Below are 12,098 nucleotides of genomic sequence, written 5' to 3'. Positions count from 1 at the left end.
TTATTTAACAGGATAACGCTACGGAATGTCATTTCAAGTATCTACATTTTGACAAACTCATAACAGTACTTTTATTTTGCTGTTTGGTTTAAAAAGACTACTCAATCAAAAATATAAAAATTGTTACGAGTAATATTGCCAGTGAATGATTTTTAAAGCAATTAATCAAACTCATTAGAAAATTTATGTTACTAAGTTTATATGCTTTCTGTCAGTTCCTTATATGCTTTCTGTCAGTTCCTTCAGACACACATATGTTATTTACCATGAAACACTATAATAAGACAAACATCAGTTATTTCAAAAAAATATGAAAAACAAGATCAACAAGGAAAGGCGGCGTTCAATGAACGCAACCCCAAACACTATACTTTTACCTTTTGATGCGTAGAAGCAACAAATAAAAGAATAAGAAAGGTGCAAAAGGCTTACAGTAAAATGTTGAAAATCATATTCAAGTGAGCATGGTCTCTGCAAAAATCAAAAGTACCCTTGATAGAGGGAGAGAAAAAATAGAATCCCCAAGAACGCCCAAAGAGGTGAAATTGAAAATGTTGCAGGCTCAGATTGATTGAGCTAATAAGCGATCTGATTGGATGTCCAATTTGGGTCGTCCATTCAGATCGCGTATTTCAACCAAGGTATCAGACTGCAAAATGGCTACGACAATTCAAGAAATACCGTGAAACAGAAAAAAAAAATCGGAATAATATTGATATTCGATGGACTTGAATTAGATAAGCTGTGGAATTCTAGTTCTTTTTATTGATGTCAATGAATGTTGCAGTGAAATCCCGCCGGAATGCGCCACAGTCGCCGAAAAGACGATTTCCCGTGTTCCACGTTGTTTGGCAAATGAACATATAGTAGGCTTTTCACCTTTCTATTAGTGGAAATTTATTTTTTATAACTTTATCGGTGGTTTTGTATTTGATACCTTATAGTAAGCCTTAGTGTGTTGAATTTTTTTCAGGGTTGTAGTAGGGGTCCAGGGGCAGATAGGGATGGGATGTCCAATCACTGATGCTGCCACCTCTGGTTACCAGAGGCGAACGTACCATATACATGTATATGCTATCTTAATGATATGTTGAAGGATCTTTTATCTTTTGTTCTTTCTTAACAGAGTTGAAATAATATAGTTAAACAAAACGTCCTTCGATAAAGTAACATTTCATATAAGAATATGTCTGTTAAATAAATATTTTATCACGTTTATTTAACAACACATATTTATTACAAGCAATGCCCTTTCATATAACTATATTCAAATTCAGGCTTCAGCGGTCTTGCAATAATATCTTAAAATAAAACATGAGGACTTTTAAACCTGTAATAATTGATCAGATGTCTCCATTGATTATGCAAATTAGTGAAATAATATATATAATCAATGGGATAGAAACGTTAAAGATATGTTCAAATTTGATATTAGAGAATATTGATATTTGCTGCAAAGTCTCTTTGTAAATACATGACATATAAAATAAACACGTTTTGACTTCACACAAATAAGATATGTTATATACATTTCCATGAGTAAAATATATTACACAATGATGAACATAGTATATCTTTTTCTTTCTCTACAAATAATGAGTTTCCAATGATTTTTTTCCAATGTCTTGTGTGTTATGATGCCATATTGCTAATATTATTTTTGAATGATATTTTGCCGAGGTCATACTTATTAGCGCAAAGTTGCCCAGTGCACAATCACTATTTTCAAATATGTACGGAAAACGACATCTATTCTAAAGGTATTATAGATATCCCATATGTTTTAATTCTTAGCATATATTATGTTTGTATTTTGTCCCATTCTGTGCTAATTAGCTGACAATATGTCATAATACTTGATATTTAGTTTGTTATAATTGACACGTTATTTATTTATTTATTTATTTATTTATTTATTTATTTATTTATTTATTCACTTAAACGATAATATATCAGGTGACATATTGGCCGGTGGACCAGGATGTATATGGCTTAATGTTTTGTTGTTGTTGTTTTTTTTTGTTCTTGTTTTTTTTTAAAAATATGTATATTACACCTGACACTGTAATAAAACAACAGTACATCTAGCTTAATATCTAAATATATTTTTGTTGATAAGGTGAAAAAACATTTACCTCGTAATCACGCGTCACAACATTAAAGAACGGCTGTTATTCAAAATACCACTTTAAAATGTTTAGATATTTGATAAAAACATTTTGATACGATATTTTATCAATATTACATACACATAATAACGTACACATACTTTCCTGTCACACATACATTTGTGCTATTCATTTGTCTGAGAAAATTCTGGTTTATAAAATAATGACAATGATATAGGAAAACAACATAAACCCTATTATTTCATATATATGACAATTATCACGCAATCTACAGAAGTATTGAATTTCAGCGCACATAATTGAATGTGAATAAAGATAGACTTAAACAATTATGTAATTACGTATGTATATTCCATACTGTTCATGTCCTTTATAATCATGTTTGCAGACGGTTCAAACATTCCCCATTATTTATTTATTTTTATTGTTTTGTTTTGACATAATTACCTTCATTGATTTCATACGCAAAGGTTATTTCCGAGTTAACATTTACCAGATGTTTATTATGGTGATATATTTCTACTACCAGATAACCACTTAGTTATGCGGAACTTAACTATCGTGTTATCTAATGTGCAACCATATTCTTTATCTTTATGATTTAAATATATTTAAAATTGTGTTATATCTCTGCAAAGAAATGGCCACTGAATTTTCTAAAATCTGATTAGAAGTACTTTTCTCTGCGGAATAATATTTTAGATAAATAGTACTATAATGTATTATATTAATTCGTATATATCAAACTTCTTTTGCTAAGGAATGTTGGATTGGTAAAATTAGAAGAATAAATTCGTTTATATTAACAAAACAATGTAAAGGGACGTTCACACAGGAACTGCTAAAACCAGATAATGTTACGTCCAATGTGTTAGTAATATATATAATTAAAATACATTTATTCCAGTTCGTAGATAAAAATGATATAAAATCGATTTACTTTTACTTTTAACATCCTATCTTAGACTTCAAAATAGAACAATTGTCTTGTATGACAATTTTTATGGCATCACATCACGCACATAATGTAAAATAATACTTTTTTATTATTTCCAGTGTCGTTTAGATGATAAAAATAATAGATATACAGCTTTGCGTTATTTGTAATATTGCCATTGATAACCAGCATGCGGTTTTCATTTTCACAATTATTATAATAAATGTGCCTTACATGTGGTATTATGAGTGTGTTTTATTTCTATGTTTTGTCCTCGTATTGGTTCAACATGTCCCTCCCCTCTGTTCACCAACCATGTGTCCTTTCCCGTTTTCTGGTTCGGTGCTTCTGGGTGCCCTGCTTGTATGGCTGGGTTATGTCAGGGGCTGTGGTCTGTGAACGTCGCCTGCCTTTTTCTATCTTTGTTCATTTATTTTGTATGTTTAGTCACCAGGCAAGCGTATATTTAAAATACGTGGACCTGTCTTTATGAAAACATTTCTTATTTCATAAATTGATTTTGTTACTTTTTCAATGTTGATTAAACATTTAAACAAATACTATTTTATACATAACATGCTAAATCCTTTTATGACAATATGTATATAATATTAAAGCAAGCAGTGCAACCAGCTGTTGTTAGCTGTAAATATGTGTTATAGTTTAAGCAAATATTATGCATCCTAGTAAACATTGACTAGTCTTGCGTTGCGGATACAATAAATAAAGTAATTAAGCTTTGTTTTCAAGATTTATGATCTGCCTGTCAAATTGTAAAACAAATGAAGCTGGCAACATATGTCCAATTTTTGTTGCTTCATAACGTTATTGTCCATATCAAATACATTTTCAATTTAAATACACGATTTTGCTGTAATTATTTAGTACACAGTTAGTTTTGACCACATTATACACGACCCAGAGGTAATTACTTAGAAGTTATTGTAAAACAGGAAGACATTTACAAAGAGAAAGTAACCTGCATTATCGTTAAGAAATGTTCTGAGATATTTTGATATTTTTAGTGTTTTAATGTTCAGAACTAGCAAAATAAATGTAAATTCTGGTGATATGGATTAATTAAAACGCACTGTAATAAGGATTATGCTTATTTATAGCTGGTGTTGCTGATAAAATCAAATTAGATGTTTAGTTTGTGTACGTGTACGTATATATGACACGTGTTAAAACAATCTTTGTGCTTCGGTGATTATTATTGGATATACATGTACCTTATCAATTAACTGGACAATACAACAGGTCAGTTATACATGTTAAACATTCTTTATAAATCTGTAAACAATACTGTAAAATAGTGGCTATAATGAATAAATGAATACGCCTTCAGCAGAAGATAGAAAAAGGCCTTCCCCTATCTCACCAACAACGCCGGAAGATTCCCATAATCCCGAAAAGAAAATAAACTGAATATTAGTACATCTGAGTGAACCAGAAGGAAACAGGATCGTCTATTGTTGTAGACCCTTCTAAATACAGCGAACTGGAATTGAAACTCAATACTAGTGATATGCTATCAATAGCAAATATTGTCAAAGACGCTTCAAAGATGAGCTCAAGTCTTTCATTCAGGAATCCATTACGGAAGCTACAAAGGCTTATAATCTCCTCTGTATCCCAAGTATATGAAGACAGGATTCGCAAGCTAGAAGGGAAAACACAACTCTGAGATCTGATCTAAAGGAAGTTACCGGACGGGTTGAAGAGCTAGAGTTACTTAGGGGATGAGAGCGAGCAGTACAGTAGGCGAGAAACAATGTTTCGGATTTCCGGCATTCCCTGTTGTACCAGGCGAAAGCACCGATGATATTGTTCTTCAGATGGCGAAGGAAATGGGCACGAAATAGATATCGAGGACATTGACCGTTCTCATCGACACAGGCAGCAAATTAAATGCAAAACGTGACATTTTAGTAAAATTTACTAGGCTACCGTTACCGTAGACAAATTTTCTTAAAAACAAAAAAAAAAGCTTCATGATTGTCATTCCTTTAAAAAATGTGTACCTTAACGAGGATTTAACCAAGAAAACGAGCACAGATTATGAAGGAGGCCAGAACAGATGGTGAAGGCTCGACATCTTAAATCAGCATGGACCTTCGACGGTAGATGGCTTGTCAAAGACAATAATGACAAAATACATGCAATTGTCTCTTCATCAGAATTAGGACTTTTGTAAAGCATTAGTGTGTCAAATAACACTTTGTGATTAACTGAATAATATGTTAAATACATCAGTATTAAACATGTATCGTTATATAATAGCTGCACATACTTACTATGTATTATTATTTCATTCTGCGTGAACTATTTGTTTATGCACAGTGCGCGTAGTGTTTAAGAAATTCTTTTTATATCAGCTCAATAAAGCTCATTACATTATAGTACTATTTCATAATAAAAGTTTTTTTTATGCGCATTTATCCGTGAGAAATAAGTAAAAGGTAACCAATTGTAATGCGTTATTCTTGTCACGTGAGCTAGCGCTATTATTTACTACGCATTATATCTTACGTATGTGAGAATTATTTACAGGTAAAGCCAATGAAAACTTGTAAATCGTTTTACCTGAGCTAATAGTAGCGCGTGACCGAGCACGAACCACTGATTATTATTATTTTAAACATTTGCCATAAGAATTATTTTTGTTGTGTCTGTGTGTATTTTGATTTTTTGTTGTTCTCTTTCTTTGTTTTCTTTTTGATTATGCACATTCACGAATGGTTCGATTGAAGTGCAATTTCCATTAGTCCATTTCCATTAGAACAATATATTTTGTAAAGGCATATACATGCTATGTGATATACATATGAAATCAGGTAAACGTGTACAAATGCGGGAAATTTTGATTTGCTCTGGTAGTTACCAACGTGTAAATAATGTACTATGTATATATGGGGAAAATATCTTTATATTATTATTTTCTTTTTGAATATTAGTACATGATTACAGTTAAAAATAGTCGTCAAATTCAACAGAAATGTAAAAATGACTGAAAATAAATAAACTATAATTTAACGGAGTAAACAAGGAGCCATATACATTTCTTTAGTTTTACATTTTATGAATATTTATATCAATAAAGAATTAATGAAAACATAATTTTAACAGAGTATACATTTTACACAAAATTTATGATAACAAAGAAAATATTATAGTTATACATTATTATAATTTTCATTATTTTTTATTATTGTTGTTATAGATACTTAATTACAGCTCACAATAGTTCAAACGGTAGCGTTATGGCTTATAGTCCATTTAATACTAGTATTTGTCCCTGTTTTTCAATATTTGTCTCAGGCTGCATTCTATTTTCCAATTAAGCATTATCCGAACGTTTACTGCTTTTTGCTGTTTTTTTGTTGTTGTCTTTGGATCTTGATTGATATATATATTTTTTCAATTACATGAGTTTTGTATAATTGGTTGGCAACATCTACTCGGGGGTATTTGCATATATCGGTAAAATTATCATGAATAAATTAGTTTAGGGCTTCATATACCTAATGAATTTCTGTATTGTGCAAGTTTCCAAAGTTTGTCTCAGGTAAGTGTTGCAATTAATAATATGTGAATATGTGTTATTTCTGAACAAGTATATTTTTTCTCAATATTTTACAAATCAAAATATCTCTAATTTGCTTTCCACACTGATGATAAATGTACTATCTTATAATATCTTTCTTATTTTTCTTTTTTTCTATTAAATCCAGTCTTTTAGGATGTATTTTTGGCGTGATGTTGCTAAGTTTTTTGATTACCTGTCTGGTTCGCGCCGTCGTCGGTACCAATCTTACTAGCATTTAGCCTGTATCCGTTTAAGGTAATGAATGATTTAAGTTGCTTACGCGCGGCGATCTGGTCTTTTTTATAACAGCACTCAGAGGTTGCTTAAGAAAACTCGAGTACTGTAGCTATCCGTATAAAGCGTTAATGAAAGTTCTTTATCTATTTAATCAGTATGTGTTATTAATACGACGCTGCTACCCGGTATCTATTTGAATATTGTCAATCTTTATTTTGGTATTGTTTCTTTATATGTCGGGTAATCAATTGACTAATGACTTGTTAACTTTTTCGAAGCATCGAACATTTTATCTCAGTCGTTGGAACTTACATTTATTGCATTTCTTTTACAAATCTTATGAATTTATCAGAGTGATATTGAATTAAATCCAGGGCCTAATTATATCAGTACGATCTCTATCAGTTTTCATCAGATACTAAGAAGTATCCCGGAATAAAATTGAATATATTACAGATAACTGGTTAGAACTTTGATATTATTCTGTTCTTACCGGAAAACCCACGATTTTGGACCAACTCTAATCACTATGCAGTTTGAAACTAACTAATTTCAGCGAAATATTACCGTAAAGACACACGTAGTCACTCTGCGTGGACTTTAGTTTATGTAATGAAAAAGTTCGTATCTAAAAGGTTATTGATGTGGAAAAACCTTACCAGAATCACTTTGGATTGAAATAAAGACCTTTAATGAAAACATTTGATAGGTAATATTTTTATCGTCCACCTAATTACAAATGTAACTTTGGGTTAGATTGAATATGTGTCTAGAAAATTGCTTTTAATAAATCAAAAAGAGTCGCATATTTGTAGGTGACATTAATGAAAGACCAGTTAAACATAAGGGAACCATAAACTTCGCGACTATATTAATTTTGAATAATATGTATAATGTTATTACGAACCGACACGAGTTCGCAGACAAACTCGTCAACTCTTATTTTGAATCGCCAGATTGCTATTCTCAGACCAGAATTTAATTTTACATTCGGGTATTTTTAAAGACACCGAGAGGAATATTTCAGTTGATCATTTTTGGCACTTATATTTATAATCAAATTTAAATTACCCCCAATCAGTTACCTTTACAAAAGACTTTGGGTATTACAATCGCCGGCTGATTTTGAGAAACTTAACGATTTAATTTACTAACAAACAGACTGGTCATTTTCTTTACTCTAATACTCTCGATGAAGCAACCGAAAAAACTTTAATATAAAAATTTATGGAGCTGAGCGAAACAGTGTATCCCTTCTAATTTACAAAAACTATCAGACCAAATGACAGACCCTGGTACGATTCTATCATTCGTCTTACTTCCCGTAAAAGAGATCGTCAAAAAGCAAAAAGCTGTCCCAATCCGGAGAAATTACCGATTGGGTTAAATATAAACCAACTTCGAAATAAAGTAAATATCTTTAAAACACACGCAAAACAAAAATTACTATAATGACTTAGAATACTCATTAAGTGACAGTAGTGAAAAACAACCCCCGTTCATATTGGAAAACAGTCAAACAGCTTGTGAAAGAAAATAAAAAATGTGGTCGAAATTATACCCCCCCTTAAATATTTTGAAATTAATGGAAATGATGTTAACTATTCTTCCGATACTGAAAAAGCGTAATTGTTTGAATAATTATTTGTTTCTATATCAACAATTGACGCCGCTAATGCAAGTCTTCTTCCAAACTTTCAGTACTAAAACGAATGAAGTTTTACAATCTTTTCAAATTCTTGAAATGGAAATTATTGATATATTATCGTCCCTTGTAATTAATAAGTCATCAGGCCCAGATGAAGTAAGTCATCGTATGCTTAAAGATATAAGGCCTCTATTTGTAAGCCTCTTTGTATTCTATTTAACCGTTCACCTATCTGAAAGTATATATCCGGCCCTTGGAAATCAGCTGTTGTCATGCCGCTTTTTAAAAAGGGTAATAAAAATATCCCTTCGAACTATAGACCGATTTCATTAATTAGTTGTACTGGAAAAATTATGGAAAGAGTTATGTTTAAACACATTTATAACCATTTACACGCAAATAAATTAATTTACGAAAATCAGTCTGGATTTTTGCCAGGGCATTCGACTGTGTATCAATTACTTGACATCTACATCAAATTTGTTATTCTTTTGATAATAAAATCCCAACATGTATGGTTTTTTGTGACATTTCAAAAGCCTTCGATAGAGTATGGCACGAAGGACTTATATTCAAATTAAAACAATACGGAATTAATGGTCAGATTCTAAAATGGGTTAATAATTATCTAAGTAATCGAAATCAAAAGGTCTTTGTTGGTTCCTCCTATTCTGAAAGTAAACATATCACTGCTGGGGTCCCCCAAAGGCTCTGTCCTTGGCCCCTTATTATTTTTAATTTATGTCAATGACATTGCCGATAATCTAATCAGTGTAACAAGACTTTTTGCAGATGATAGCTCTCTCGCAGTTTCCAGTTCTGATATTGCTTTTTATGGAACGTGCCCTTAATGAAGACTTAAATAAAAATTACGGAATGGTCGAAACGTTGGCTAGTTAACTTTAATCCTAACAAAACAGAAGTGTTATTTTTCACACTTGGATCTGACGATAAGCCATCACTCTACTTTGATAATGTTTCTCTTGATTATGTTAACAGTCACAAACACTTAGGTGTCACTTTTAGTACTGATGGTAAATGGCATGACCACATAAACAATATATTAATGTCTGCTTCCAAAGTTCTAGGATCTAATGAGAGCATTAAAATACAAACTTAAACGGAAAACTTTAAATCAAATATACATTTCCTACATGAGACCAATCTTAGAATATGCGTCAATTGTCTGGGTATGGATGCGAGGATTACGAGAAACACTCTCTTGAGAAACTTCAATATGAAGCGGCACGTATCGTCACCGGCCTAACAAGGTCTGTTTCTATTGAGCGTTTGCTTAATGAAATCGGTTTGGGTATCATTGTCCGACAGACGAACTATTCAAAAACTCGTTACATTATATAAAAAGCTAAACAGGGCACCTTACCGGATTATTTATTAAACGTTTTTCCAGATACCATTTCTAATAATGTACCTTATGTCTTAAGAAACAGAGATAATTATACAACTGTAGCACGTCGTACTCAAATTTTTACAAACTCATTTATTCCATCAGCAACGTCATTATGGAATAACTTGGATACTGACATAAGAAATTCATCCTCCCTTAATATATTTAAATGCAAACTTAAACAGAAATTCAAAACCTCCGACAGTTCCTAATTTTTTCTGTATCGGGGATCGTCTACATTCGGTTCTACATGCTTCAAATTCGTAACAAATGTAGCAATTTAAATGCTGCCTGATTATATTTATAAATCATTTAAGAGAAAATGCATCTTGTGAATGCGGTTATGCTTTCGAAGATGCTGAACATTTCTTTTTCAATTGCAGACGGTATACATCACAACGTATTCAACTTTTTAATGCTACTCGCATTTTTCATCCATTAAATACGTGTACTCTTCTTTTTGGTAAGATTACCTATTCCGAAGAAGACAATTCATTAATATTTTTAGAAGTTCAAAGATATATTAAGCATACGAACGTTTCCGATAAAATCTGCTTAATGCTGAAGTTTTTTACTCTTTAAAAAAAATAAATTGCGACTGTCAAAAGTACATCCTCTCTCTCTCTCTCTCTCTCTCTCTCTCTCTCTCTCAGCAAATGATCTAACATATCTTGTTCCTAAAATACATGTACTTTGTTATATTTCTCAATGCCATTTCAATGTAATCTATAGTATCAATACTTTTTCTGTACGAGATCTGCTGTGGTCATAGTATTATTTTTACAATAGGTTTACGTCTAAGGCCGTCTTACAATTGGTCTAGATTTATGTGTTTGATCATGGTCATGTAAATACATCATTAAATAAAGAGAGAGACGCTTGTTTTGGGTTGAGTCCATTATGTTTTATCTAGGGGTGAAATGTGAAACCTTTAATTTACAATTTATATAACATTTATGTTTTCGATAATTTTAATATTTGTGGTAATTCTGGAGTTGTTTCAACATATTTTTTCGGGGATTAAATTGTGATAAAAACAATTAAAGTCAGAACTGCAATGGAAATAACTTAGTCCACACCTTTTGTTGATTTGATCACGTGACAATGTAAGCCAATGAAAAAACATCAACAAACAGGCAGCCCATTCAGGAAGAGAGAGGGTTTATTTCAGAGCGATAATTTAAATGTACTAGCAAGGTTAAACTGTAAGTATTGATTTTTTATGCTTTATTTTATAATGTAGATAAGTATTTATTTAATGTTGTGCTTTGATTTTCAATTGGCAGTTCGTGTTAGCTATGATTTAGAATGACTAGGTGACCTAATTTACAAGCTGGCTGGCCGTTTTGGCGGGGGAAAAATGGATGGTTTGTTATTGTTTGTATATATCTGTGTGTTGCCTGCTCTGAAGGTTGTATATTTTTTATAAAGTGATTTCAAGTAGTAAATAGTTTGTGCATTAAACTTACGTAGCAACACGGACTTTAATTGACAATATAAAATAAATGAGCGAGAGTTGTTTCGTCGAACTACAGTACGCCTACCGGTTCGGCGAAACTAATTACTAAAATTTAGTAATTTTATATTTCAGAACTCAATTAATGTACACACATGCCAATATGAGCCATAGCATGTAAACGTACATTACATAAAGAGGCATAGCATACACATGCAAACAATATTAAGAAATTCATCTTAACAAAAATGGAGAGAAAGCACGCATTTTCCCAAGGACATGTATTAAAGACAAGATATTGGAAATTATAAAAATTATATAAACCTTATATTTATTATTTTATTTAGTATAGTAGTTATATTCTACATATAAAGCTAACTCGACACAAAAGATCTCAGTAAACAAAACAAACATAAAAAATAGATACATGTTTGTGATGTTCGTATAAAAGTGAAGCCTGAAAAAAAGAAAAGGATTTAAAATTTACACAAATATAGATAAAGTGAAGTCTGTAAAAACATAAAAAATATTTTCTTAATCTATGTTGAACTGTATCCACAAATGGTAAAAGCTTAAACAGAAGGGACAAATGTTATCAATGGGAATAAAATTAAACATTATAATTTATACACAGAAAAAGTAAAACCTGGAAGAGAAAGAATTAATTATGTATTTTATAATCTGCATTATATAT

Source organism: Ruditapes philippinarum, unplaced genomic scaffold, assembly GCF_026571515.1.
Source record: "Ruditapes philippinarum isolate M1 unplaced genomic scaffold, ASM2657151v2 ctg9036_1_1_1_1, whole genome shotgun sequence".
NCBI lineage: Eukaryota > Metazoa > Mollusca > Bivalvia > Venerida > Veneridae > Ruditapes > Ruditapes philippinarum.
Note: the sequence above shows the minus strand (reverse complement) of the source record.